Source organism: Chiloscyllium plagiosum, chromosome 13 (assembly GCF_004010195.1).
Source record: "Chiloscyllium plagiosum isolate BGI_BamShark_2017 chromosome 13, ASM401019v2, whole genome shotgun sequence".
NCBI lineage: Eukaryota > Metazoa > Chordata > Chondrichthyes > Orectolobiformes > Hemiscylliidae > Chiloscyllium > Chiloscyllium plagiosum.
Genome location: NC_057722.1, coordinates 16,519,331 through 16,547,063, shown reverse-complemented (window position 1 = coordinate 16,547,063; position 27,733 = coordinate 16,519,331). Strand labels below are relative to the sequence as shown.

The window sequence follows — 27,733 nt, the reverse complement described above, 5'->3', positions numbered from 1 at the left end:
TACTTTTATTGATCATTCCAGGGCTGCTTAACCATGTTTGGAGCAGGAGCAGCATGGATTGAAATGCAGATTAAAACCACTGAAATTCCACAGATTATCTTCATCATAAAGGATGCATGTAATCCAATGTAGAGCTATAAGAATTTAACATCATTATACTCCCTCAGATTGATATCAGTCACACAATATACATAGGTTGTGTAGAGTCAGCCTCTGTAGAAAGACATCTTATTAAGACAACATTTTCAAGTGAAGTTGATCAGCTGCATCTTGTATGTGAGATATCGATTCACAAGTCCACATCATTTTGAGTTTTAATGGAAGAAATTACCTAGCGTTTCTAAGTGTAAGTGCCAAACAAATGCAATGTGCAACTCTATGGGACTGGAATGATGTCCCATCAATCAATTTGATTAGCTTGGATCATGACAGCTTTGTGACCACTGAATGTTTCTTATATGATGACAGAGGGCTGGAATAATCAGCCTTCTCTCACACAACAGAGTAAGAATACAGTCCTGCACATGATACATTGTAAGCATATGGATTTCTACTGACTACTTTGAAATTGGCAGACCACCAAACATCTCACTAGTTCACCCTATGATTATTCCATGAACACTCAGAAAAGCCCAATAAACAGTTTCTGATATGGGAAGGTTGGCTGAAAACTTTCTGCCAGAGGTAGACAGAAATCTCCCAGTCAGATCATCCGATTTAATCAGTATTTAACTACAAGGGTAACAGGACCCAAAAGGTCAGGAAGCCATGATCATTAGTTTTGTACTTGCCAACACATTAGATGTTCTCTTAATTTGTCTGCTAAGATTTGCTTTCCCAAAATGCAGTACTTCGCATTTATCTGAATTAAACTCCATCTGCCACTTCTCAGCCCATTGGCCCATCTGTTCCAGATCCTGTTGTAATCTGAGATAGCCTTCTTCGCTGTGCTCTACATCTCCAATTTCGGTGTCATCTGCGAACTTACTAATTGTACCTCTCATGCTCGCATCCAAATCATTTATGAAAATGACAAAAAGTAGTGGACCCAGCACCAATCCTTGTGGCACTCCACTGGTCACAGGCCTCCAGTCTGAAAGACAACCCTCCACCACCACCCTCTGTCTTCTACCTTTGAGCCAGTTCTGTATCCAAATAGCTAGTTCTCCCTGTACTCCATGAGATCTAACCTTGCTAATCAGTCTCCCATGGGCAACCTTGTCGAACGCCTTACTGAGGTCCATATAGATCACATCTACTGCTCTGCCCTCATCAATCTTCTTTGTTATTTCTTCAAAAAACTCAATCGAGTTTGTGAGACATGATTTCCCTCGCACAAAGCCATGTTGACTATCCCTAATTAGTCCTTGCCTTTCCAAATACATGTACATCCTGTCCCTCAGGATTCCCTTCAACAACTTGCCCAGCACTGAGGTCAGGCTCACTGGTCTATAGTTCCCTGGCTTGTCGTACCACCCTTCTTAAACAGTGGTACCACGTTTGCCAACCTCCAGTCTTCTGGCACCTCACCTGTGACTATCGATGGTACAAATATCTCAGCAAGAGGCCCAGCAATCACTTCTCTAGCTTCCCACAGAGTTCTTGGGTACACCTGGTCAGGTCCTGGGGACTTATTCAACCTTTAACTATTTCAAGATATCCAGCACTTCCTCCTCTGTAATATGGACATTTTTCAAGATGTCACCATCTATTTCCCTACAGTCTATATCTTCCATATCCTTTTCCACAGTAAATACTGATGCAAAATATTCATTTAATATCTCCCCCATTTTCCGTGGCTCTACGCAAAAGCCACCTTGCTGATCTTTGAGGGGCCCTATTCTCTCCCTTACCCTTTTGTCCTTAATATATTTGTAATAACCCTTTGGATTCTCCTTAATTCTATTTGCCAAAGCTATCTCATGTCCCCTTTTTGCCCTCCTGACTTCTGTATTAAGTATACTTCTACTGCCTTTTTACTCTTCTGAGGATTTGCCCAATCTATCCTGTCTATACCTGATATATGCTTCCTTCTTTTCCTTAAACAAACCCTTAATTTCTTTAGTCATCCAGCATTTCCTATACCTACCAGCCTTCCCTTTCACCCTGACAGGAATATACTCCCTGCCTTATTTCCCAAGAGTAGGTCAAGTTTTGTAACTTCTCTAGTAGGTACATCCACATACTGAATCAAAACATTGTCTTGTACGCACATAAGAAATTCCTCTCCATCTAAACTCTTAACACTATGGCAGTCCCAGTTAATGTTTGGAAAGTTAAAATCCCCGACCATAACTACCCTATTATTCTTACAGATAGCTGAGATCTCCTTACAAGTTTGTTTCTCAATTTCCCTCTGACTATTAGGGGGTCGATAATACAATCCCAATAAGGTGATCATCCCTTTCTTATTTCTCAGTTCCACCCAAATAGCTTCCCTGTTTGTATTTCTGGGAATATCCTCCCTTGGCACAGCTGTAATGCTATCCCTTATCAAAAATGCCACTTCCCCCTCCTCCCTTGCCTCCCTTTCTATCCTTCCTGTAGCATTTGTATCCTGGAACATTAAGCTGCCAGTCTTGCCCATCCCTGAGCCATGTTTCCGTAATTGCTATGATATCCCAGTCCTATGTTCCTATCCGTGCCCTGAGTTCATCTGCCTTCCCCGTTAGGCCCCTTGGCATTGAAATAAATGCAGTTTAATTTATTAGTCCTACCTTGTCCCTGCCTGCCTTGACTGTTTGACTCACTTCTGTTCTCAACTGTACCAGTCTCAGATTGATCTCTTTCCTCACTGTCTCCCTGGGTCCCACCTCCCCCACCTTACTAGTTTAAATCCTCCCAAGCAGTTCTAGCAAATTTCCCTGCCAGTATATTAGCCCCCTTCCAATTTAGGTGCAATCCGTCCTTCTTGTACAGGTCACATAGTAAACCATTATACATTGGTGAGTGAGAAGGAACATCATAGAGTAAAAGAGTCAGAGGGGTACAGCACAAAATCAGACTCTTCAGTCATGGTTGAGGATGGCTTATGAGGAGGATTCACACTATCGCATAGAGTGGAAATCCAGATGTTCACAGAGCTATATCAGTGCTACATTTTGAAACATCTGTTCTGGACCGGAGATGAATTAGCAGTGGAAGGGGGAACAATGGTATCTACACAGACCATGAAGACTGTAATGATACATGCAGGACACAGGAGGTGGATGAGCATTACCAGGTGAGGAACTAGGTGGCAAATGAATAAAAAAGCTGAGCCTCAACAGGTACTGATGTCACCATTGTTATCTGAACCACGTGCAAATCAATACAGGCCAATCAGATAGCAGAGAGATGAATGTGTCACTCAAAGATAGTGTGTCACTCATACAGAAGTCCATTCCAGTTGGAGGGGCATTGGTAAGTTATTGGGAAAATGAACTCTGTATTTTTCAGACAATCTGCATCTGAACAGTGCGAGGGCCGATGTTCTTGCCAACTGTATTACTGAGGAATTAAAGAGAATTTAAAACAAAATAGTGAGGCAAGGGATATAAGTGGCATATCCAAGATTAGAGTCAGTAAGAATTAAAGCACAACGGAATGTACGAATCTCAAACTCGACCAATGGATAACCGGTATAATTTACAAAGGCACTGTATCTGAATGCATGTATCATGTGAAAGAAAACAGATGGATTGAGAGCACATTCAAGAATGAAGGACTATGCATCTGCTAGCCACTACAAAGCAGAGACATGGCTACAGGAGGAAATGGAGCCTGGAGCTTGAAATGTTATGGAATATTTAGGAAGGTTAGGAAACTACAATTTGTTTTCTTGTTGGCGGTTGGGGCAGGAGGGGAAAGTCTCTGTTACTTAATGATCTTATTAGCCAAAGAGAAAGGAAAGTTCAGGAAAACAAGTTGTGGACTCAATCTGCACAGGAAAGAGAAATTATGAAGTCACTTGTGTGAATTGTGTACAGATCTTTTTACAGTGATCATAACATAGGGTGGGTAATAAAGAAAGTAATCATGGAAGCTTGCAACAAAGACATGACAATAATCATCCAAGATGTAAATCTAGGTAGCAATTGGAAAAGTCAGATGGATGAAGGAACCCAAATGAGGAATCCACTGAATGTTTCTAACAGGAGCTGACTAGTAAACACACTAGACTAGGTCAGAGAACCAGAATGCCAACTTCTCCTTCTGAGGCATCTCTACTCAGTCCACAAGGACATGTAGGGCAGCTTCCATTGCAATTTGCCTCCAGATCCCCAGTAGCTGTGAATGATCACAGAGACACAAGAGATGATGGTCTGAGGAGGAATACCCTGAGTGACAAGTTATTCTGGGACTATCGCTTCATAAGGTGGGACAGAAATTCAAAATCACACTCAACAATTAATGTGATGAGTTTGGTAAAGTACAGCGAGAAAACTTACTCAATCTCAAATCAGTGCACTGAACTTCAAATGATTTCAACTTCGCCCAAACAATATAAAATTCAGCCCATAATATCTAAATGAGGGGAGATTACAGATGCATAGGGTTCTGGTGACCCTGTGCATGAATCAGTAAAAGTTAGCATGTAGGTACTGCAGGTAATCGGACAAGTTAATAGAGTGTTATCATTTATCAGGAGTCATTAAACGCGAAATGTAGGGAGGTTACACTCCTGTTTAACAGGACACTAATGAGATCATATGCTGAGTACAGTGTACAATATCAGTCAGATCATTAATGAATGATGTATGTGCATTGGAGACAGTTCAGGGAGACTTACCAGACTAACACCTGGAATGGAGGAGGAGAAGGGTGGGTGGCTTGTCTGGTGAATCAAGTTTGGATTGGCGAGGTTTCAGTCCACTGGACTGTAGAGGACTGACAGCTGACTTGATTGAAACACAGCAGATCCCGAAGGGTCATGACAGTTTCAGATCTGGAGAAAAGGTTTCTATAACGGGAGAATGTGGAACTGTGGGAACTATGGCTAAAACATCAGGGATCACCCAGTTAAAACAGGCAGAGGCAAAAATAATTTTCAGAGTCATGAGTCTTCAGAACTCTCTTCCTGCAGTGTTTATGTGAAAACAGAGTTTCTGATTCATTTGAAGCAGACGTGGATAACTTGTTATTAAGTAAGGGGTGAAGGGCTAGCGGGGGAATGTCGATGTGATATTGCAAGTAATCCAACCATGAACCTATTGAATAGCAGACTGAGCTCAAGGAGCTACATGGCCTACTCCTGCACCTCATTCATATGCCGTTATGTAAATAAGTGTTTTGAGACACTTCACCTTCTCCATTCTGGGTCTCTGAGCTGTTGCTGAGCAACTGAACTTTACTTTGCCAGTCCAATGAAAATTATTGGAGATAGTTCTTGACTGCACACACAATGATAAATTCACAAACCACCATAGGTTACCTTTTCCTGGCAATGTGCCCTATAACATGTGTTATTGTACAATGCATTTACATTACTGCAGTTTTGATGCACAACACCAATTGACCTTACCTCGTCCAGATTGGGCTGCATCAATGGAGTGTGAGACCCAATGAATTAAGGTTACTTTTACTTTTATTTATTATTTTTGTACTTGCTTTTTACTGTAACATGTTACAAAATTGTACGCAAACCTAAGTTGGAATTTCTTTTACATTGATGATGTTTTGGCCAAATCAGTGCACTTTATATAATGCTTCTCATTTTTACCCCAAAATAACTTGGTTGCCAGTAAAGAATGGGTAATTTACAGCATGCGGTAAACTGTTGGCTTCATTTCTACAAAATCACATGATCAACCATTTTCAATCCAGAAAATGTCCAAACTGTTAAAAGCCATCCAATGTTTCCCCAGACCAGCCATAAGTATTCATAGAATACCATTAGTAAGTATTAAGTATTCCATGCTGTGAATGTAATACCACTTGCAAATAGTGCAAAAAATGTCCCATGCTCCAATATTATATGATTGCGTATCACATCATGCAATATCACAATTGATTGGCATGTGTTCAATTGTCAGCTGATCAAATCTCTAAGAATATGCCATCCCTAACTGGATAAGTCCTAACAAATCCCTAGCTGCACACCTGAATACTGGTGTGCTGTTTGCACCCTTTAGCAAGCTGTTCCAGTACACTTCTGACATTGACAGCTTCCTAATTGTGGGACATTGCCCACACACGGCAGCAGAAATGCAGCCCCACCAACTTGCTGCCCCATCAGCCCATTCTGAATGCCCAAAGTGTTCAAACGTGACAGTGCTATCGAGAGACACCTACTTAATAACATGCTCACTGATGCTAATCTTAGGATCAGTGGGGTTCACTTGGCTTCACATCTCAGAACTGCTTCGGTCCAGACCTGGGCAAAAAAAAACAGGAATTCCAAAGGTGGTGTCAACATGTGAATCATTTTTTGCAGCATTCCCAGCCAGTGATCTGTTCGTGCAGCCACAGCACACCTTGTGGCTATCTGGCACTGGTGTAATGATCGTTTCTTTCCTTTTAAATTTTTGTCAGCTCCAAGCACATCTGGTAGCTGTAGTCTGTGGGGTTAACAGACAGATGATAATAACTAGACTGGATCACCAGTGATATGAGATCACATGGGACTACAATCAAAGGATTGTTGATTCTAGGACTGTATCGTGTCCATCTAGTTTAATAAATGATACTCATTCATATTACTATGATGTGTCTGTATCAGTCTAACACTGTCAGAACCAGCCTTGTGATAGTTCTGCATCAGCAGCTTAACCATGGACTGCTAGAATATCACAAATCTGATAACACAGATAATAAATTCACATTTTGCATGCTATGGCACATTGCTGCAGCACCACATATAACTATTAAGGTTAAACCATTGAGCTCATTTCAAAAGTCATCAAACAGGTGCAATTGAGCTTAATACCGAGTTTGAAATTATCTCAGTATTTTTTTAAACAGTATCATTTCTGACAAACCCCGAGTGGTATCCACAAATAGCCTCCTATTCTCTGACATCATTCATAAAGTAAGTGCTTTAGGCAAATTGTGACTCGCATACTAATCCCAATTTCTACTCCTGGGAGTTTGGTTAATGAGAATACCGCATAAAGTGCCAAAGACAGCTTTATTTTCATAATTGGACTTGGGATAAATAGATGACGAGTACTTCAATGTTAACTTCTAAACCGTTGTAATGAATATGTAATGTCAAGCATTCTGCATGCCAGGTTTTTGCTAATTGCACTTCCAATGCCGGCACCCTTTACTGAAGGCAGTTCGTATATATGGTTCGACTTCTAGGATGTAGAAGCTATGCTTAAATACTGACAAGCATGAGAAATGGAAGCAGAAGTAGACCATTCAGCTCCTCAAGCTTCGTCCATCTGTCCATAAAATCGTGGCTCACTTCCGTGCCACTCTCCTGTCATTCTCCATTGATGTTGCTTTGCTATTTGTACTAAGCTCCATGGCTCTCCCGCATAAACATAGTCACCGGTCGAGCACCTTCAAGGGGTAGAATTTCAAATAACATAATCCTCAGTGAACAGATTTCTCCTAGTGTCAGGCTTGAATGGCAACACCGTATGCTGAGAGCGAGAGTCCCTGTTCTTGATCTCCAGGTGGTGGAAAACAACCTCAGTGACTCTCTCAATGATTCAATGTTGCATTCCTTTGTATTCCAACATTTACGAGGCCCTCACCCTTTAAAAATGTTCTGCCTCTTCAGTCATCTACCTAAAGTGAATACTTTTATTTTTAGCCACAGTAAACTCTGTCTTCCATTTTCTTGCCAACCTGTTTTGTATGCTTTTACATCATTTTATCCTCCTGAGAGATTATGTTCTGATCTAACTTTGTGTCATCAGCTAATTTGGACACATTACAGACAGTTCCTTTATCTCAGTCATTGACATAACTCACAAATAGCTGAGCTCCAAACACTGATCCTTGCAGCCTCGTGACACACTGCCATTGGAAAGATGACAGTTATTTGCTATTGTTTTCTATTATTAGTCAGACTAGTCATGAAATCTTTGCTGTGCAGAAACTCCCCTTGGACTTGAAGTCTGTACTCACCCACCGAACACCATCACACTCAGAGCCTATTCATGTATCCCTAACCTAGTTAGCCTCCACATCCCTGGCCAATCCATGCAGCCCCTCAATCCATGCATTTATCTTCCCCTCGTGCCAACAAATCCAAGATTTTGCAAAGACATTATCACTGCCTTAATACATTATTCTAGCATTTTGCCCATTATGCTTGCCAGACAAATTGTGAACTGATTATAAATTAGGCTTCTAATTCAATCTGACATGATACAATAAAAATCCCTGTTTTCTCATTTGTTTCTTGTCATATTGTCCCAGAAGACTATAATAAATAAAACATTGAACACATCCTCCAATCTACTTTTAACAATTTTGTTGCAATATCATGTGGACAAGACAAAATTCCCTCAGACCACTGTGCCTATTTTCCTGACATAGACTATAAAGTATTCTGACCAATGTTTTGGCACTTGGTTCTTTCTTAGCTCCACTGATAGTGTCTTGGCATTCTCAATTTCTGAGTGAATATCTTTACTCACTCCTTCCTTTCATTCGTTCACACCATATCCATCTAGTCTTTCATCTTGTCCAAATATTGCCAATGAATACCAGAGAAACACAACAAATAGCATCAGGAGTAAATCATATGCCCCATCGAGTCCGTCCGACTGTGCAAGATTATCATGTAGAGCGTGGGTTTTGATTGTCCTCTCTCACTTGTTTCACATATCTCTTGATTCCCTGAGACACCATGTCTGTCCAAGCCTGAAATAAACTCAATAATATATCATGCACAATCTTCTATGACGGAGAATTCTAAAGATTGGAGCCTTGACAGAATCTTTTTTCAATGATATTGCCTCGCACTCTTTCAAACTCCAGACAAAATTCACTCAACCTCACATGGATGAGCATCTCTCTCATCACAGGAACCAATCTAGAAATATTTTCAGTCCCACTTCTAATGGGACAGTATCAATTTTTAAATACAGGTCATATTCAACTCCTGTCAATTTTGTGCTTTGTTCAACAGTGAAAGTTAACTTATTTGAATTTAAATTACCACATCAGTTCACCTGGACTGTGTTCTTTACTCCTGTTTCTAATATGAATATGTTGTTTGCCTATAACCACTCCACTGCATTTTAGGTACAATGAACTAGCTTGACACGGGCCATCAGTAGAATATGGAATTGTGTAACGTGATGCAGATGATCAAAACATTATTCATTGCCTAAAGTATAAATGTGAAAGATTCCACTGTAGTTGATCCATTCTTCCATCCCTAATATTTAATGTAAAGTCTTGTCATCACTAATTCCCTCACAAGGTTTAGCCTTGAATTAACTGATCTTCAACTTGTGTAAGCAGAGAGATGTTCTGCTACATGGTTTGTGATCATGATGTATGTTTTGACTAAACTGCCAAGAATATGCAACAATTTGGCATTGATTTAACCAAAATGGGCTGGGGATGATTGTGACAGGTATCGACTTGTCACTCTACAAAAGGAATTGCAGTATGCATTTTCATTGTCAGATTACAATCAAAGTTCTTTGAACAAAGGTGCATTATTGAGTTATATATGCTTTGTTCCAACAATTAGTACCTGCTTTCCTTTATGAAACGTAATACACTGAATTAGGCTGTTTAACTCCTTCTGTTCATACCCATGTCGAGTGACTGTGGTTAAACATGCTCACATGCTCATAATGAAACCGCTCCATATAGAGGAGTTGGATGTCAAATCAATGGTGATTTTCACGCATTGAGAAACTTAAATTGTGACTTACTAACAAAGGTTTTCTCTTTGAATATTGTATACCCTCAATTTTCCAACTTGAGCCTATTTTTGGAAATTTTAACTACTGGCTGCTAATTATTTTGCTTGTTTCATTGAGATTAGACCTTGTACACAATATTTAAATTGTGTAAACTACAAGAGCAGAGATCCAAACAATGTAGAATGCGACGTATGCAATCCAAATCCTCAAATATGATTGTGTTATTCCCTAGTCTTCTGACATCACCTAAACAGTTATCAGAAGTAAACTGTACAAGCATCGTTGTCGTGAATTTCACCGTAGAGAAGAATTCAACGTGTCAGACTTGGACTTCAATCCAGTTCCCACAGACACTTTTCCACTAGCACATGATTTTCAGGTCACTGAGGTCAAGTCATAGCAACAGCTGCTAACTCAAACTCATGGCACAGAATAGGATTTCAATGACAAGGCAGCATCAATTGCATTTGTTGATCTGGTGGTTATTAACTAGAACAGATGTCTGGTAGTTACAAGATTTATCATAAAGCTTTCTCCTTGAGAGCATGGAATGTGTGAGTGTTAGACCATGCAGATATGTTTCTTAGCTGGAAATGTGTTGCTGGAAAAGCGCAGCAGGTCAGGCAGCATCCAGGGAACAGGAGAATCGACGTTTCGGGCATAAGCCCTTCTTCAGGAATGAGGAAAGTTTGTCCAGCAGGCTAAGATAAAAGGTAGGGAGGAGGGACTTGGGGGAGGGGCGTCGGAAATGTGATAGGTGGAAAGAGGTCAAGGTGAGGGTGATAGGTCAGACTGGGGTGGGGGCGGAGAGGTCAGGAAGAAGATTGCAGGTTAGGAAGGCGGTGCTGAATTCGATGGATTTGACTGAGACAGGGTGGGGGGAGGGGAAATGAGGAAACTGGTGAAATCCGAGTTCATCCCTTGTGGTTGGAGGGTTCCTAGGCGGAAGATGAGGCGTTCTTCCTCCAACCGTCGTTTTGTTGTGGTCTGACGATGGAGGAGTCCAAAGACCTGCATATGAGGATGGAGGATTCCTGAAGAAGGGCTTATGCCCGAAACGTCGATTCTCCTGTTCCCTGGATGCTGCCTGACCTGCTGCGCTTTTCCAGCAACACATTTCCAGCTCTCATCTCCAGCATCTGCAGACCTCACTTTCTCCTCAAAGATATGTTTCTTACACTAACCTTAAATGTGAAGCCCTGTGAAAGTGATGATGAATTTATAATCAGTCTTTATGTCAAGCTATAATAGTGAAATCGCCATGGTCAGAAAGCATACTACAGATAAAAATGCTTCTTAATTGATCAGGAAATTGGAAACAGAACTTCTGAATTTATTTTCCAGAAATTGTTTGAACGACATGACCCTTAGACACAGGTCTGGCCATTGAGACTGTCCTGCACCCTTCCTTTGAAGTGAATGTACAGGTGAAGAGACCGTGATATGGATAGAGAGAGAGAAAATGACAGACAAATACCAAGATAGTTTGTCGTCTTGTTCTGAAAGTTAGAAGTGAGCAAGTTGAGTTTGAAAAGTGAAGTTAGTTTATCAATTTGGTCAGCTTCAAGGTACTGAACTTCATTCCATTGCAAATCATTGTTGATGACAGTTGTTCAGAATCTGTAGGCAAGCAAACCTTTATATTGGTCCACACAATTGCAATTGACAAAATTTGAAGGACAAAGAGCATTCAATCCATCTTGTGGGAATCAAATTCAGAAACAGAGTCAATTGTTGAACAGCTGAAAATGCTTAAAGAGCCTCACTAGAAAAAAAAAGATATACATTTAATGAGGTGGCTAGAAATTTCTGGATTCTTCTCCAGTAAATGTTTTGAGAAAAAAAATCTGTAAAATAGCTATTCATCACTTGTGCCATATATTTAGGGTATCTTTGTTACAAGTTAAACACCTCCAGATTAAAGTTGTTAGTGCTTAAATGACACGACCAAGTCAAACTCAGAAGAACATGGAATTTGAATTATTCTAAATAATTGACAGTATGTATTTCTCAGGGAAGATACTTGTAATTTATTTTTTATTCAGGCACCTGAGGCAGCTCTGTTGGTTCAACTAAGTTTACTAATAGTGTTTCTCTCTCCATAGATGCTACTGAGTTTCCCCACTGCTGTCTCATTTTGTTCCAACAGTTCAATGAGTGAAACTTAACCAGTTTTCCAATATTTGACTCTAAACAAGAGTTCAGGAAGTGACTACCAGTATGCCTCATCATTCAAACTCACATTGTTCAGTTAGTGAAGGGAGATCTGTCCCAGCCTTTTGGCTGGCAGATTATAGGCCTACAGTTTTATCTCTAGAGCTACATATTCTTTAGATGAAGATAGAGTTTCCTTGCAGCTAGAGAATGCTGCTTAATGATAGATTTCTCTTATTCATTTGTGCCAATGGGAGCATTGCTGGCTGGTCCAACAATTATTGCTTATCCCTAGCTGCTGGTGATGGTGTTGGCGATGGTGAGCTGCCTTCTTGAACCTTTGCGGTCCATTTGGTGTAGGTTAACCCACATTGCTGCTAGAGATGACGTTCCAGGATTTTGACCAAGCGGTATTGAAGAATCAGCGATATATTTCCAAGTCAGGCTGCGAGTGGCTTGAAGGGAAACTTGCAAGTAGTGGTAGTCACACGCATCTGCTGCTGTGGTTTTTCTAGACACAAGTGCTCATGGGTATGGAATATGATTTCTGTGGAGCCTCGGTGAGTTTCTGTACTGTACCTTGTATAAGGAGGCCTTGTCAAAGGTTACTTCAAACAAAAAGGTCACGGTGTTAGGGGCAACACATTAGCATGGATAAAAAAGACTGGCTGTCTGACAGAAATCAGAGTGTAGAAAAGATGTGTCTTTTTGAGGCTGTCATGACATCATGAATGAAGTTCCACAGGGTCACTGCTAGGGCCTTGACTCCTTAAAATTTATTAACAATGATTTGAATGAAGGGATCAAAGGTATGACAGTTACATTTGTTGATGATGCAAAGATAGTTAAGAAAGTGAGTTGTGAAGAGGACACAGGGAGCATACATGAGAATATAGATAAGTTAAATGAATGGGCAAAGATTGGGCAAATGGAGAACAACAGGGGAAAAAAGTGTGAAGCTATCTATTTTGGCAGAGCGAATAAAAAAAGCTAATTATCTAAAATAGTGAGATGTTACAGAGCTCCAAGATACCGACAGATCTGGGTGTGCTAGTGCAGTAATCATGGAAGCAGGTACAATGATTATAGCAAGCAAACAGGAAAGCTAATAGAATATTAGGTTTTATTGCAAGAGGCATTAGATGCAAGAGCAGGTAGCTTCAGTTATATAGGGAATGTGTACTTAGTGGCACTTGTATGGCATGAATATTACTTGCCACTAGTCAGCCAAGGTTGGATATTTTCCAAGTCAAGAGCGTGGTGCTGAAAAAGCGCAGCTGGTCAGGCAGCACCCGAGAAGCAGAAGAATTGACACTTCAGGCATAAGCCCTTCATTTGGAATCTTGATAAGGGCTTATGCCTGAAACATCTATTCTCCTGATCCTCGGATGCTGCCTGACCTGCTGTACTTTTCCAGCACCACACTCTTGACTCTGATGTCCAGCATCTGCAGTCCTCACTTTCTCCAAAGAAAATTTTCCTAGTCTTGCTGCATTTGGACATCGACTTCCTCAGTATCTGACAACTCTCAAATGATGGTAAATGTTGCACTACCATCAGTAAACATTCCCACTGGGGACCTCGGTCGTGGACAAAAAAAAAAGAGTATTCTTAAAGTGACTGAGAATGGTTGGACTGAGAACACTCCCCAGATGTAGAGATGTCCTGGAGCCAAGATAACTGACCTCTTACCATTACAACTATCTTCCTTTGTGCCAGACATAGCCCTGACCAGCGAAGATTAACCTATAATAGATTGTGAACTTTTTTTTCTTTCCATGTGTTTTATTTCATTTGATGTCTCATTTAAGAATTGCAATTTAAGTGTAAGAATAAGTGAAACTTTGCATCAATTGTATCTTCTCCAATAGTTTGCCTCTTTAGATCTCTCACATATATCATCACACTTTAATTTGTTTCTATCTGTGGAGGGAACCAATTTTGAAGAGTTAAATAAGGAACGGACCTACAAAAAGATTTTTTTGTTTGGATTAACTAGATTTGCTCTTAAATGACAATTTGGAAAATCTTATACCAATGTTTTTAATGGCATTTCAGATTCCCCATAACAGCAGATCATTCTTCTCAATTTTGAAAGCCATCTCAGTATTCTATTGGATAGCACATTCACCCTAAACCACCCCAAATCTCAAACTACAAACAGTGGGGTTGGCAATTTAATGATACAAAACTTGATAACATATGACAACATTCTGTCAAAGTTTAGGAAATTCCAAATTTATAAAAACATGGAAATAATACTAATGTTTATTTTTGGCAGACTGGCATCAATTGTTGTGGAATAGCCACTTGTGGTGGTTAAATACCATTTAGCTGGTTGGACTAAAACAAGACAAAAATCTACATATTTCCAGTCGCCATTAAAGATAGCAACAACTCTCATTCAAACACTGTGCAATTGTGCCACAGGTATCAATGCAGTTTTCGCACCATGAAGAATGTCATATTTTCCCTTCTAGTGGTGCAGTTCAAGTGTCCTAGTGTCCACGTTGTTAGCTTTGGGATATCTGGCATATTAGTTCTGTTGCTTTGAAAGGTTGATGCAACAGCCACATCCTGTCTAGCTGCTATTTCTTACTTGCATATACAGCCACAGAGAAGCAGTTAAGTCCCATTAAAGTGAGAACAGGGAAACGTAAAAGATCCAATGTCCATAGCTTACAGTCTTTACATGGACTTTTCGTTGAGGTGTACAAAAGACACGTGGACAGGGACACGCATGCATATATCGCACTTACGCTGCAAGTCTTTGCAGAACTCATTATCATATTAAATATAATGCAGATTATTCTCATTGATGAGGGAAGAAAAGCAATGGCCAATAATTCTGCTGTACTATTTGAAAAGACTGATATTCTTTATGTTAAAGCAATGAAGCATTTCGGACAAAAGAGCTTTAAACAGATGCAAAAGGCAATTAAAAAAAAAGCAAATCTCAAATAATCTACCTTGAGTCATTCAAATATTGAATTTAGGATTGGAATAGAGAGACATCATTTTGAGGTTACAATAAGTAGAGATAAGCTCGAATGTCATTGCAATTAATGATTCCATTGAAGAAAAGCATAAGGCAAAGCTACTCTGGGCTGGGTGCTGGCAGGTGGGACGAGATTGGGTTGGGATATCTGGTCGGCATGGATGAGTTGGACCAAAGGGTCTGTTTCCATGCTGTACATCTCTATGATTCTATGAGTCTGTAACCACAGAATCTTTCCATTGGCAAAAAGTAGACTCAGCCCAAACGGGTCTCCACCGACCTCCGACCAGAATCCCACTTGACCACGTGGGGACCACCAATGGCTGACCCACCTGACTACACATCTGTGGACACTACAGGGAAATTTTATTTGAGCATAGCCAATCCACCTAACCTACACATCATTGGATTAAGAGGGGGTAACTAGAGGGCCCAGTGGAAACCAACGCAGACAGTGGGGAGAGAGTGTGCCAACTCCACATAGGCAGGCAGATAGTTCCTCACATCTGTAATTGAATCTGGGTGCCGGGCATGGTGAGGCAGCAGTGCTAACTGCTGTGCCACCGCCCCACTCCTAATCTAGGCTGCTATTTTTATGACACATGTACCTAACAAAGGATACCTGCTGTGTTAATCTTAATTTAATACTGATGACTAATTTAGCTAGAACATGTCACCATATTGAATTCCAAAGTTAATTTTACTGATCTGGTTGACCAGCCTGTTGTCCTTTCTCACTGCAGGTCTAAACTCTGCCTTTCAATATATGCAACTGTAAAATCCAGAACAAATCACACTTTCACAGCTGTTTCATGCACATTAAACACATCAACCATTTATATACACTGAGAAGAACAGCGCACCAATTAGAAAGAAATTTTGACATGATCTCCAATTACATGCCATTTTTAAAACCAGAGGGAAAGACATTGGTAACACTGGTTAAACATTTCTTTTGTGAATTTTATTGCACTTGCATTCATTCCATGCCTGCGATCTTGCCATTTGGAAGATCTTAATTATTTCTGATTATCCACAATATGCTGGAATTGAGACACTAAGAGGTTCAGTCTTTGCTCTCTTCTGCAAATATGCACATAACTTCAGAGACAAAACACACAACTACAATATTTAAAATCCTAGATATTAGATGTAGTTACAGGACTGAGCATCATTAACAGATGCAGCACCGGAGGCCATTCAACTCATGTTGCTGTTTCTTCCGGTTAATCCCATTCCCCTGCTCTTGCCCACATTCTTCCAGTCAAGCATTGATCCAAGTCTCTTTCGAATGTTACTATTGAAGTTGCTTCCATCACCCTAGGAGCAGTGCATTCCAAATCACAACAAGTCAATTATTTGCTCATGTTGCCTTCTGGTCTTTCATTATATACCTCAAAACCACTTCATCTGGTACACAGTGCTCTACCACTGGAAGTAGTTTCTCTTTATATAGTATTTACAAAATTATTTGTGATTCGGTACACCTCTATGAAGTCTTCTGTGTTCTAAACAGAGCAGAATCAGCAGGATCTTCCTGTTGGTGAAATAAAGATAGTAAGAAATAGGAACAGAAGGTCACATGGCGCCGTGAGCCTGTCTGCCATTCAATAGGATCATGGCTGATCCAGCATTCCCCATGCCCACTTTCCTGCCTTTTCCCCTTAACTCTTCATTCCCTAACTCATCAATTATCTATCTTATGGATCTCAGGCTTAAATATACAATGAGGACAGCTCACTGTGGCAGAGAGTTCCAAAGACTCTCGACCCTCAGAAGAAATTCCTCCTCATCTCAGTCGCAAATTAGCACCCCCTTGATTTGGAGTCTATGCACTTTAGCCCTAGACTCTCTCATGATGGGAAACACTCTCTCAGCATTTACCTTGTCAAGCCGTTAAGAATGTGATATGTTTCAATGAGATCACCTCTCACTCTTTTATATTCCAGTTAGTAGAGTCCCAACCTGCTTAGTCTTTGCTCGTAAGACAATCCCTCCACACCAGGGATCATCCTAGTGAACCTTCTCTCAATTGCCTCCAATGAAATAATTTCTTTCCTCAGATGGGGTGGCAGGAAAGGCCGTGGAAGGGGATCAAGTGGATTGCTGTCAGGAAATCTGTGCTGCTGTCCCACCACCAATGGGCAGGAAGGCCTTTCTTCTCTGTCACCAATTAGAACCTTCCAATTGTTAATTGAAGAATACAAGGGAGTCTTCATTCTGCAATTAACTCCATTCCTGATGGGCAATAACACTGGCAGCCTTCCCGAATAGTACAATAGAGCAGCTTGCTTACCAGATTGTGAAGTATCTGTCCCAAACTGGGGGAGAACTGAAGCATGCAAGCTGAGTATGCAATTGCAAGACATCCTCCTACCCTTGCATCAGATATCCCTCTCCCCCTAACCCCAGTGCTGTGATCCCCCCAGAAAAAGAACACCCTCTACATGCCACGCAGCACACGACCCTTTAATCCCAAGAACTTCAGTTTTGTAACCAAGTCTCTTGTCTGGGACTTCATGAAATGCCTTTTAGAATTCTGGATTCAGAACCTCAACATGAACCATCTCTCTCAATTACCAGAAGGAACTCAAATCAATCTCGAGGGAGTGCAGCGAAGGTTTACCAGGCTGATTTTGGGGAAGGCAGGACTGACCTATGAGGAGAGATCAATGAGATGAGGTTTGTTTTCGCTGGAGTTCAGATGAAGAAAGGGGGATCTCATAGAGACTCAAAATTCTAATGGGACTAGACAGGGTAGATGCAGGGAGGATGTTCCCGATGGTGGGTGTGTCCAGAACCAGCGATCACAGTCTGAGGATTTGGGGCAGACCATTTAGAATGGAGATGAGGAAACATTTCTTCACCAAAAGAGTGGTGAGCCTGTGGAATTCATTACCACAGGAAGTACTTGATGCCAAAACATTGAAAGTATTCAAGAGGCGGCTAGATATAGCACTTGGGGTGAATGGGATCAAAGGTTGAGGTGAGAAAGCAGGATTAGGCTATTGTATTGAACGATCAGCCATGATCGTGATGAATGGTGGAGCAGGCTCAATGGGCTGAATGGCCTCCTCCTGCTCCTACACATCCAGGATTGCAGTGGCTTCCTACATGGTGCTGCAGCTCACTGTTACCGTCAACCTCTGTTGGTCCACTCTGTCTGAAGCTGCCGGCCATTATCATCCCAGCAAACAATCCACGGAAAGTCCACTGGGTGACTACAAGGGCCAGACAGATGCAAGATTCCATTTGCTGTGGTGGCAGGTAAACCAGCCAATGTTTACTGCTGCCACCACATTTAGATGAAAAAATAAAAGATCCCAATCCTACGAAAATGTATTACCCTAACTCCCTTAAGTTGCATCTGTGATTTCTATGTGCATTTCAGCATTCTGTTACTTCTGAAATCTGTTACTATGCTCAACCCTGTTAATTATATTTCCAATTTTTGCATCATCTGCAAATTTTGAACTGCTCAAGTCAACACAGCAATGATACAATATTGATGCCGAAAAACACGACCATGCATTTCTCTCTGGTAGAGTAAAATAACCATTCAGCACTGCTCTCTGTACTACCTCATTGACATTTTTTGTAGCCACGTGGCACGCGTCCCTTTAATCCCAGGAACTTCAGTTTTGTTACTAAGTCTCTTGTCTGGGACTTCATCAAATACCTTTTAAAATTCTGGATTCAGAATATCAATGCCAACCATCTCTCTCAATTACCAGAACAAACTCAAATCAATCTAGTCAAATATGATTTGCTTTTTAACAAATCCACATTCACTGGCATTAAACTGCAATATATCGAGCAACCGTTTCCCCACTGATGATCTCACACCGACAGGATTGTAGTTATCAGCCTTACTTACTCCGTATCCTATTTTAGGCAGAGATGTAACATTTCTCCAGTTCTCAGCAGTCACCCCTATAATGGAGGGTTGGAGCATATTGACTTAGGAGCTACTCCATTAGGACAGAATTTTACTTGGAGTGCAAGGAGCCCGCTTTAAGCTTGATGTTTGCTTTGGTAGGTAAAGTGGTGCTGATCAGTCCCTTCATTAATCTAAATGTCTTATGTTCAGGAGCAAATCCATTTTGCTTAATATCCCAATTCCAGACAGTGTGACCTATGAGTAGCATTAATGGAACTTGCAGGATTTTTCTGATGTCAGGTGAATATACAGAATGTTTCATCATACTGTTGACTTGTGTTTCCTACAGGGCGGACAGGCATTGTAGGGTCAGGAGGTGAGTTACTCACTGCAGAATGGCTGTCCTCTGAACTGTACTTGTAAATTATTTAGATGGATAGTCCGATTCAGGAAATGGTCAATGACGACACAAAGATATTGATAGTCAGGAACTCAATGATGGTATTTCCATTAAACATCAAGCAGAGATGGCTCGATTCTCTCTTATTGGAATTAATCATTGTCTGACATTCGTATGGCATAAATGTTAATTGCTGTGTATCGATTCAAGCCTGGATGTTGTCCAGATCTTACTGCATGTGCACATAGCCTGCTTTGAGATCTAAGTAATCATGTACCATTGCTGAATATTGAAATGTTCCCAGTGATTGCATGTTTCCATCCTTACGATGGAGGGATGGTGGTTGATGAAACTGAAAATGGTCAGACCTTGGCATTTTCCCTAAGGAATTCCATTGATGTTCTTGGGCTGATATAAGACTTTCAACAACCAAATCCATCTTCATACGTGCCAGGTATCATTCCAGAGCTCTCCCTTAATTCCCATTGACTCTGGTTTTTCAAGGGCACCTTGACATCACTGCGCCAGATGCTGTCTTGACATCAAAGGCAGTCAATCTCCTTACTCCTCTGGTATTCAGCTCTTTTGTGCATCTTTGGATCAAGACTGAAATGAGTTAAGGACCTGAGTGGCTTTGGCAGAACCAAACTGAGCAGACAACTTGCTGAGCAAGTGCAAGCTGTTAGCATTGTTGCTGACCTTTCCCGTTAAGATCAGCCACCAGCAAAGTAGTGTGATGGGACGACAATTGGTTGGGCTCAGTTTGTCCTGCTTTTTGTGGACAGAGCAAACCTAGGAAAGTTTCCACATTTGCAGTATCCCATGTATTCAACAATTTCCTAATTTTACGTCAAGAAAATTGAAATTGCAGAAGACTGCATCTGTTCTACTGAGGACCTGAGGAGGAGGCTGAGATAGGTCAAGCACTCAGCACATCTAGCTGAAGAGAAGGGCGAATGCTTCAGTCTGTTCTTTTGCACTGATGTGCTGGACTTGCTTATCAATTAGGACGGAGTTGTGTGTGAAACCTCTTCCTTCTGTTAGTTGTTTAACTGTCCATTACATGTCCTCGGCTGGATTTGTCAGATCAGATCTCAATTTTGGATTGTGAAGTTACTGATTGACTTCAAACTGGAGTAGGTTTCTATATTCCCTGCAAATGGAACCGCTACCCTGAGAACGGCTCTGCCCAGTAATTCGCTAGTAACCCCATTAACTAAACCTGTGGAGCTTGCTGTCAGGATGCCTGTTATGACAGGAGTAGGAATTGATGAGACTAAATGAGTTTGCAGTGATTCAGTTTGACTTTCTACCATCATTTAAAACATTATGGCATGTCTCAAATTGGTGTTTCCAGACTGAATGCAAACCTTCAAGACACAGTCACTGTGCCTGATTTTTAAGATGCACAGGTTTACATTAATTGATTTTTAATTCAATACTTTAAAAAAAGGATCATTCATTCATTGTAACAGGAGGAGGACTTCCAGAATTTTGCTCCAAACAGCAGTGTGGGTATACCTATACCAAATGGACTGCAGCAGTTCAAGAGCGTAGTTTACCACCACCTTCTCCAGGACAGTTAGAGATGGAGAGCTAATGCTGGCCCGGACACTGATGCCAACATCCAGTGAACACGTTTTTAAAAATAAGCACATTTGATCAGATACAAGAGCAAGGAGATCATCTGGTCGACTACATTTTGTAATTTCCTGTCACTAAAATACAGGTCAGGATAACAAGGCAGATCTCCCAAACGTTAAACAATCGTCACCAGTATTGCTGATTTTGAAGAGAGTTTGGTTAGCTACAGCGTAAACATCTAACACACTATCCATGAAACATACCTAAGACAATTGCCAGAAGTGTAAGTACAAAATAAAAGTACAAAATGCTTTCCCACTCATTCCCAGTGGAGCTATAGCATGAAATCAGACACAAGAGCATTGTTCCATGAATATTGTCCCATCCAACAATCAAATCGGTTTTATTTGCTTTTAGAAGCCAGACTACAGTTTCTTTCACTGGGAACCAAACAATAAGTGTACTTTTGTGGGAGCTTATTTTGAAGCTTTGCTGGTTTCTCACATGCATGTGGTTAGTAGGGGGAAAAGGGGGTGCAAAGTGGGCTTGAGGAACCTGAACATGAACCTAAACTGGAAGAACTAAAATCATGTTCAGATGATACAACCTTGAGCTAGGAAAAAATCAATTTGGGCCTGTAACAAGCTTTGGAGACAGGAAAAAAAAATGTAATGTTTCAACTTAACCGTAAACATCTTTCTTTTAAACACAGCATTCTACATGCACTGTTATTATTTCAAGGAAGCAGGGCTGGGTTTCATCACAAAGTGCTTTCTGACTTGATGCTAGCATCTGATTTAAGCCAAGCAAATGAATCTGGCGCCTGGAAATTGAAACGGTTCCCAAAATTGATTCCTGTTACTGAAGGAATATTTCAACTTGGTCTAGATTTCGATCAGACGATCCGGAATCTCTTGGGAATTTCATTCTCCCAAACTCACTGATTGGAAATCAGCGGGAGGGAGAGATAGGCCATACCCTGGAATTAATTGCCGCGGCTGGGTGATTTAGCACTTTGTGCGACTTGGACTGCATGTAGAAGCAGAACTTTCCATCACAGTGGGGAAAGAAAGCTGTCAGAAAGCACAGGGATTAATAAATTCTGTCAGCACATTATAGAGATGTATCATCAGCTCCATAGAAAAGCTCAGACCCCATGACTAAAAGTCTATATATTGATCTATCTGCATAGACAGAGAGATTGAATATATAACTATGGATGTGCAGCACAAGTGAGGATGCTCGGTTATAGAGGATCATTCTAATGAATAACAATGACCGTTTGTTTTGCAGTTTACCATGGAATATATTATTTATAAAACATGCATTTAATAAAATATTCCAAATGAAATGTTGCATAAATTATGCAATGTGTAATACCTCATTATTATTTTTGCACAATTAGTTCCAGTGCCAACTTGGGAAACAAATATATCCAATACCAATATTTTGGTAACACTGACAACTCATTTAATTCCAAGACTTGTGTTTTTTTAATTTGGTAGAAATTACATTTTTTTTAAAGACTAAGTCTGACAAATCAAACAACCAGGATTCTCAGCCTCACACATCCGTCACTGCAGATTTAACCTCAGTAAAGAAAGGAACAAAACCCAACAGCGCATCGTACTCTGGTGTTGTGTTTAATTCCTTGCCTCTTGAGACATTATCCCATTGCAACACTTCCTTCCCCAACCCAGCCATGGCTGGAAGCACTAACCCACTCTCTCCATTCTGCATTTGAAGTGCTTGCCAACAGATGAACGAGTGCATTGTAGTTCATCTGTCCTCTGATTGTCCCCTGCTCTGTTACAGGCTGAGGTATGACTTTGCTCATCGCAATATCCCATTCATATATAGGAACCTACTGTGAAAGAAAAAAGTGAATGCTGTTTATATGACTGGAAATGCACAAGACATAATTTAAGATTCTGTGCTTTTCCACAAATCTGCCTTACTTCCAATAAGGATGCTTTGTGGGAGGAACTTGCAAAAGCGACTAACAAAGCACACAATGTGTCAGTAATGATAAAATTGGATTTTACAGTATCTGAATTATTTTAAATCATGATGTTTTATTTCATAGCACACCAGTTATCATAAATCTTAGATGCTGAAAATAGATACAAAATTATTGTGTTTGTTTAATCTCCAGACTCCTAATCATATCCATAGATTCAACCCTTCTGAATCAGTCAGCTACTCACGAAATATGCCTTTAATTCTTAGGATGGGAAGAAAATAAAAAGCTGAGGTACAATATGCAGCAGCATTAAGATTCATAATTCCATTAAAAAAAACATTATGACCATTATAGATCATCCCAGTTCCAGTTGTACAATAACAGAAAACAGTGGCTTTCTGTTTGACCTTTAACGGCAAGACAAAGATTGACAGCAAGACAAATTAAGTAATTATTAAGATACTGCAGTGTTCGCTTAGTTAATAGCTTCATATTCAGCGCACCCTGGTCCTTCCCCATAGCTCTGAATCTGTTCCAATGCCCATCGTGAAGGATGGCCTTTCAAATTCCACCTGGATGGATGGGGTCTCACTATAGTTGTATTTTCAGTGAAACAAAACAAGGCAAGCTGCCTGCTCTAACATGATAGGATGACCCCCGCACCACCATGAACAACGTCTGGTAGGTAATCATTGCTCTATATCTCTTGTGTTTAAAAAGGGGAAACATGAAGGCACTTATTACAAATTTCAAATTATCTTCTGCTTCAGGGAAACAGAGGAAGGCTTCACATTTTGATTCACAAGCTCCATTTATTCACTTCTTGTGTTTTGAAAAAAACATTAACCTGAAACCGCAGGAGAGATTGCCTGGGGCTATTCTTCCTGAGTTCTCAGTCCTGCAAATAATCTGATCATCTGTCTTTCAGAACAGAATTAAGCCTTTTGGTAGGAGATGCCCATTGCCAGCTATTACTCTCAACCCTGTGGCAAGACAGGAACAGGGAAGAGGCCATTCAACCTGTCCAGCTTGTTCTACCATTCAGTTATAAAGAAACACTTGCATTTATGTCACACTTGCCACAACTGCAGACACTGCAAAATGCTTTAGAGCCAGTGAAGTACTTTCAAAGTGCAAAGACTGGTGCAACTGAAGAATTGCATAAACTGATTTGCACACTGCATGATGGTAGAAGCTACAACGTGAAAAATGACTAGATAATCTGTTTTTGTAACTTTGAAGGAGAAATATCAGTCAAGGGACCAAAAATAACTGCCCTAGTGTCATGCCATATTTCTCATTTACCCAAAAGGCAGTCTGGAATATAATTAAGACCTGTACAAGACCTTGAACAGCGCAGCACTCAGTACCAGGGAATATCAGCCTTAATGGTTGTACTTGAGTCCCGGATTGGGATTGGAAACTGGAAACTTGAGGCAAGAATGTGATCAACTGGATCACCACTGACAGATAATTTGATTGTGGCTAAATGTGTGCCTGAATTCCACTTTGACCTGTATTCGCATTCACTTGTTAATCTTACATGAGGAAAAAAAACAAAATCAGATCTGAAAACCTCAGTCACCCTAGCACTGTGTTCTTTTCAGGGAGACTGTTGCACATCATCTTGTGTATGGAATATTGCTAATTAACTCTAAGTCATTTTAAAGTTACGTTTCCTTGTTCTGGTTCCAGGACTGAAGGAATTTATCTCATTGTGGACACATTAATTGACCCCTTTATCTTTTTAGAACCCTTGATTAGAACACCTTTCAACCTTCTATACAGGAAGTGAGTGTAGTTTGCACAACAAACTCTTTAAGCTTGGTTATCATTGTGGTGAATCTGAACTGTACCCACTTCTGGACTTAGCTGAAGCTTTCAGTCCCACTGAAATTATTCTCCATTTGCAAGCAGTCAACATATATTTCCCCTCACATTCAACTTTGTGCTCTGAAGATATTCAAGCAACCAACATCTTTTAAGAATCATGAATAAAATTTAGTCTCATAAGTTAACGCTCTTTAAAAGAAAATCATTATACAGTGAATGTAGACGTAGCCATTAATGCAACCACTTATTGCCCTCCCTTAGTACCTGTAGATATTGTGGACCTTCTTGAACAATTGGTTACACACTGACTCAAGGTAACTTTTATTTCTGTACAGTTTACGTGTAATACAAGGGATCAGGATCACAGCATTTATGATAACTGCAAGATTCACACATACAAGTATGTGTAAAATGTTGCTGCTTGTTTGAGACAGAGATCATAAACACTTGTTTGAAGCTTAACCACCTCTCCAGGAAGAGAAAGGAGAAAGAAGAGAGAGGGATGGGTGGAGGGAGGAAATCGGCAAGTCTTGGCATATCAATGGAAAGAAATCAATTAAAACAAAAATAGCTGGAGAAACTCAAATCTGTGGAAGAAGAGACAGTTAAAGTTTCGACTCCAGTGACCCTTCTTCAGAACTGGTCACTGCACTCAAAACATTAACTCTGTTTCTCCCTCCATAATGCTACTTGACCTGGGGAGTTTTGTTTCGTGTTATGGAATCTTGGAGATAATTGCAATTAATCAGACATGAGCTTACATTTCTAGAAACAGAATCAGAAAGGAGAGTACAGGAGGAGTATTAAGACCATTATTTAATAGCATCAGAGAGGCTACAGTTTAATAGACCAATGATTAGATTTTTTGTTGCTGCTTGATCACCAAACATCTCCAATTATAGAGATAGCCGTTCTCATTTTAGACTAAAGTTTTTATTCAAATGCCTCAGCTGTCGGGTGTTAAATTCCACACATTTAGCCAATATGCCTTATTGATTTATATACAGCAGCAGTACACTGTAGGAATTCCTGGTAGGGTTGTTGTGAATGGCAGAACTCCATTGAAACATTTTGTTGAACAAAGGTGGTAATTGATTGGAATGAAATTGAAGCATTGTAAAAAAATGTATACCACAGATGATGCATCATGTCAACATTTGTAACTTGGAAAACTCCTTCTAGAAACAGGTGTCAACTTAGCACGGCATATAAAATGTATCAAGCCAAGCCATAATGAATATAAATACACAGACGTGTCTCAATTGAGAGAGACCAAAAACTGTACATTGCTTCCCATTACATGCAAAGATGGCAGAGGCAACATCTCTTTTCAGAATGTAGAATATTTTTAATTTTCTATTTGATAAATTCAGTTTGTTCTGGTGCTTTGCTTTCGATATTTGCTCCAAAACAGAATAAATTGCCTTCCATCCACCTTACTGCATCCAGCCAAGTTAGAGAGGTTAAATTAAGTCATTTTGGAAACAGCTAATGAGAGCAGAGGCTTCCCCACATTGCCCTCCACACCCCGCAGAAGTGGATCTGACTGGTGTAGGTGGCCCCTTACTCCCCCCAGTCAGATAGAGCATCCCAAGGCCGAGTGACCCTCGATGAAGAGCTGAGATTCAGGTTAAAAGCTAACTGGCTTTTTCACTTTCTGCGAGGAACACGACGACAGCATCCAGGATGAATTCTTGAAATAAATATAGAGGAATTCTGATGCAAGAGTGATAACTGGTAGCTGAAGACGTACACAGCCACTTAATGTTTTGTTTACAAATTGGCCCTATTCCATGGAAACAAAATCAGCATTATTTGTTGTTTCCACCTATATTTTGTGGATGCACGCTTCTGTTGGGTGGGAATGTGGAAGAGTTATGCAGACAGTCTTGAGGACCTTTATAAAGAGAGAAAAACGTGCTGACTTCATCCTGGCCTTTGTGACCCTGACCTTGGGCCGATTGCGATGCAGCACACATTCCTTCCTCTGTGTACCAGTTTTCAGGCACAAAGCAAGGATACAGGCCTTTGTATTCACAAAGACTGGAGAGTGACCGTGTGTTATAATGTGCTCACAGAGGAGCATTGCTCCAGAAGGTAGATCAGTTAGCGTATTCCCTTATAATGTTTCTCTTGTGACTAGCTGCAAGTCCAGGCTGGCAGGCAGGTCCTTCAAGCCTCAGGCTGGTCTACTAAAACCTTCATTGTGATGGACAGTGAAACCCCTTCGCTGGTACATGTGGTATGTACCATAATAGACTGCTTCCAACACAAACTGGACAGAGATTACAAAACAGAGATTCTTGATTCCATTGGCAATGAATATTGTAAGTGTTAATTGAATACCATAACTTTAGGGGACAACTGTTCGGAATAGATTTTGCTCAAAGTTGCAGATTCGGCCAGGATACTGTTATGGAGCTGAATTCCTGACCTCTCAACCACTCTAAGCCATCGTGTCTTATCTCCTAGAAAAAAAAGACCTTCCTTTCCTCAAGGCCTCTTGAACTTGGGGATTTTGCCTTGATGGTTCAACCTAGGTTTCCATTTCCTGCAGCTGTTAGCCCATTCCAACTCCACTTCCCAGCTCTCTAACCATCACCATGGGCTTCATTCTGCACTATTCAACCTCTTGGCTCTTTGACATTGCAACTGACTGCCTTGGACTGTGCCTCAGCTCCTTGCTGTGGGCCTGATTTTTGCTCAGTTTAAGACTTCTCAGACTTAGAGTTGCGGCCCCAGTGCTCTGACTGGGTGTCCAACTGCTGTTCCAATTCCTTTTTCTTCATTTCTGAGACTTCCAGCTGACTTGCTTGCAAGTCTTCAACTTCTGTTCCTTCCTATTTTTCTGTTCAGCTCACTTCAACTGGCTCCACATCCCACCTTGCCAAAGACTATGCTTTTTGTAAGGTGGACCCCACACCAGTTAACCACTTATCATCTGTGTGCTCGTCCTCCTGTTGGTGACCTCAATTTTTCATCCCAGTCTTGTTCAGCCCAGCAGCGTATCAATTCATCAACTGGCAGAGGGTGATACAATTAGAATGAGGTTTTGATGTAACATGTACTCAAGTGCAAAGGTACAGGAGAACAGTGAAAC

At 40.7% G+C, this 27,733-nt stretch overlaps 1 protein-coding gene across 4 annotated transcripts in view; it reads left to right on the top strand.

Moving 5' to 3' along the window:
* Window positions 1-27,733, top strand: part of epha4b (eph receptor A4b) — a 341,474-nt gene that overhangs the window by 245,075 nt on the left and 68,666 nt on the right. The gene's annotated exons all lie outside the window — the stretch shown is intronic.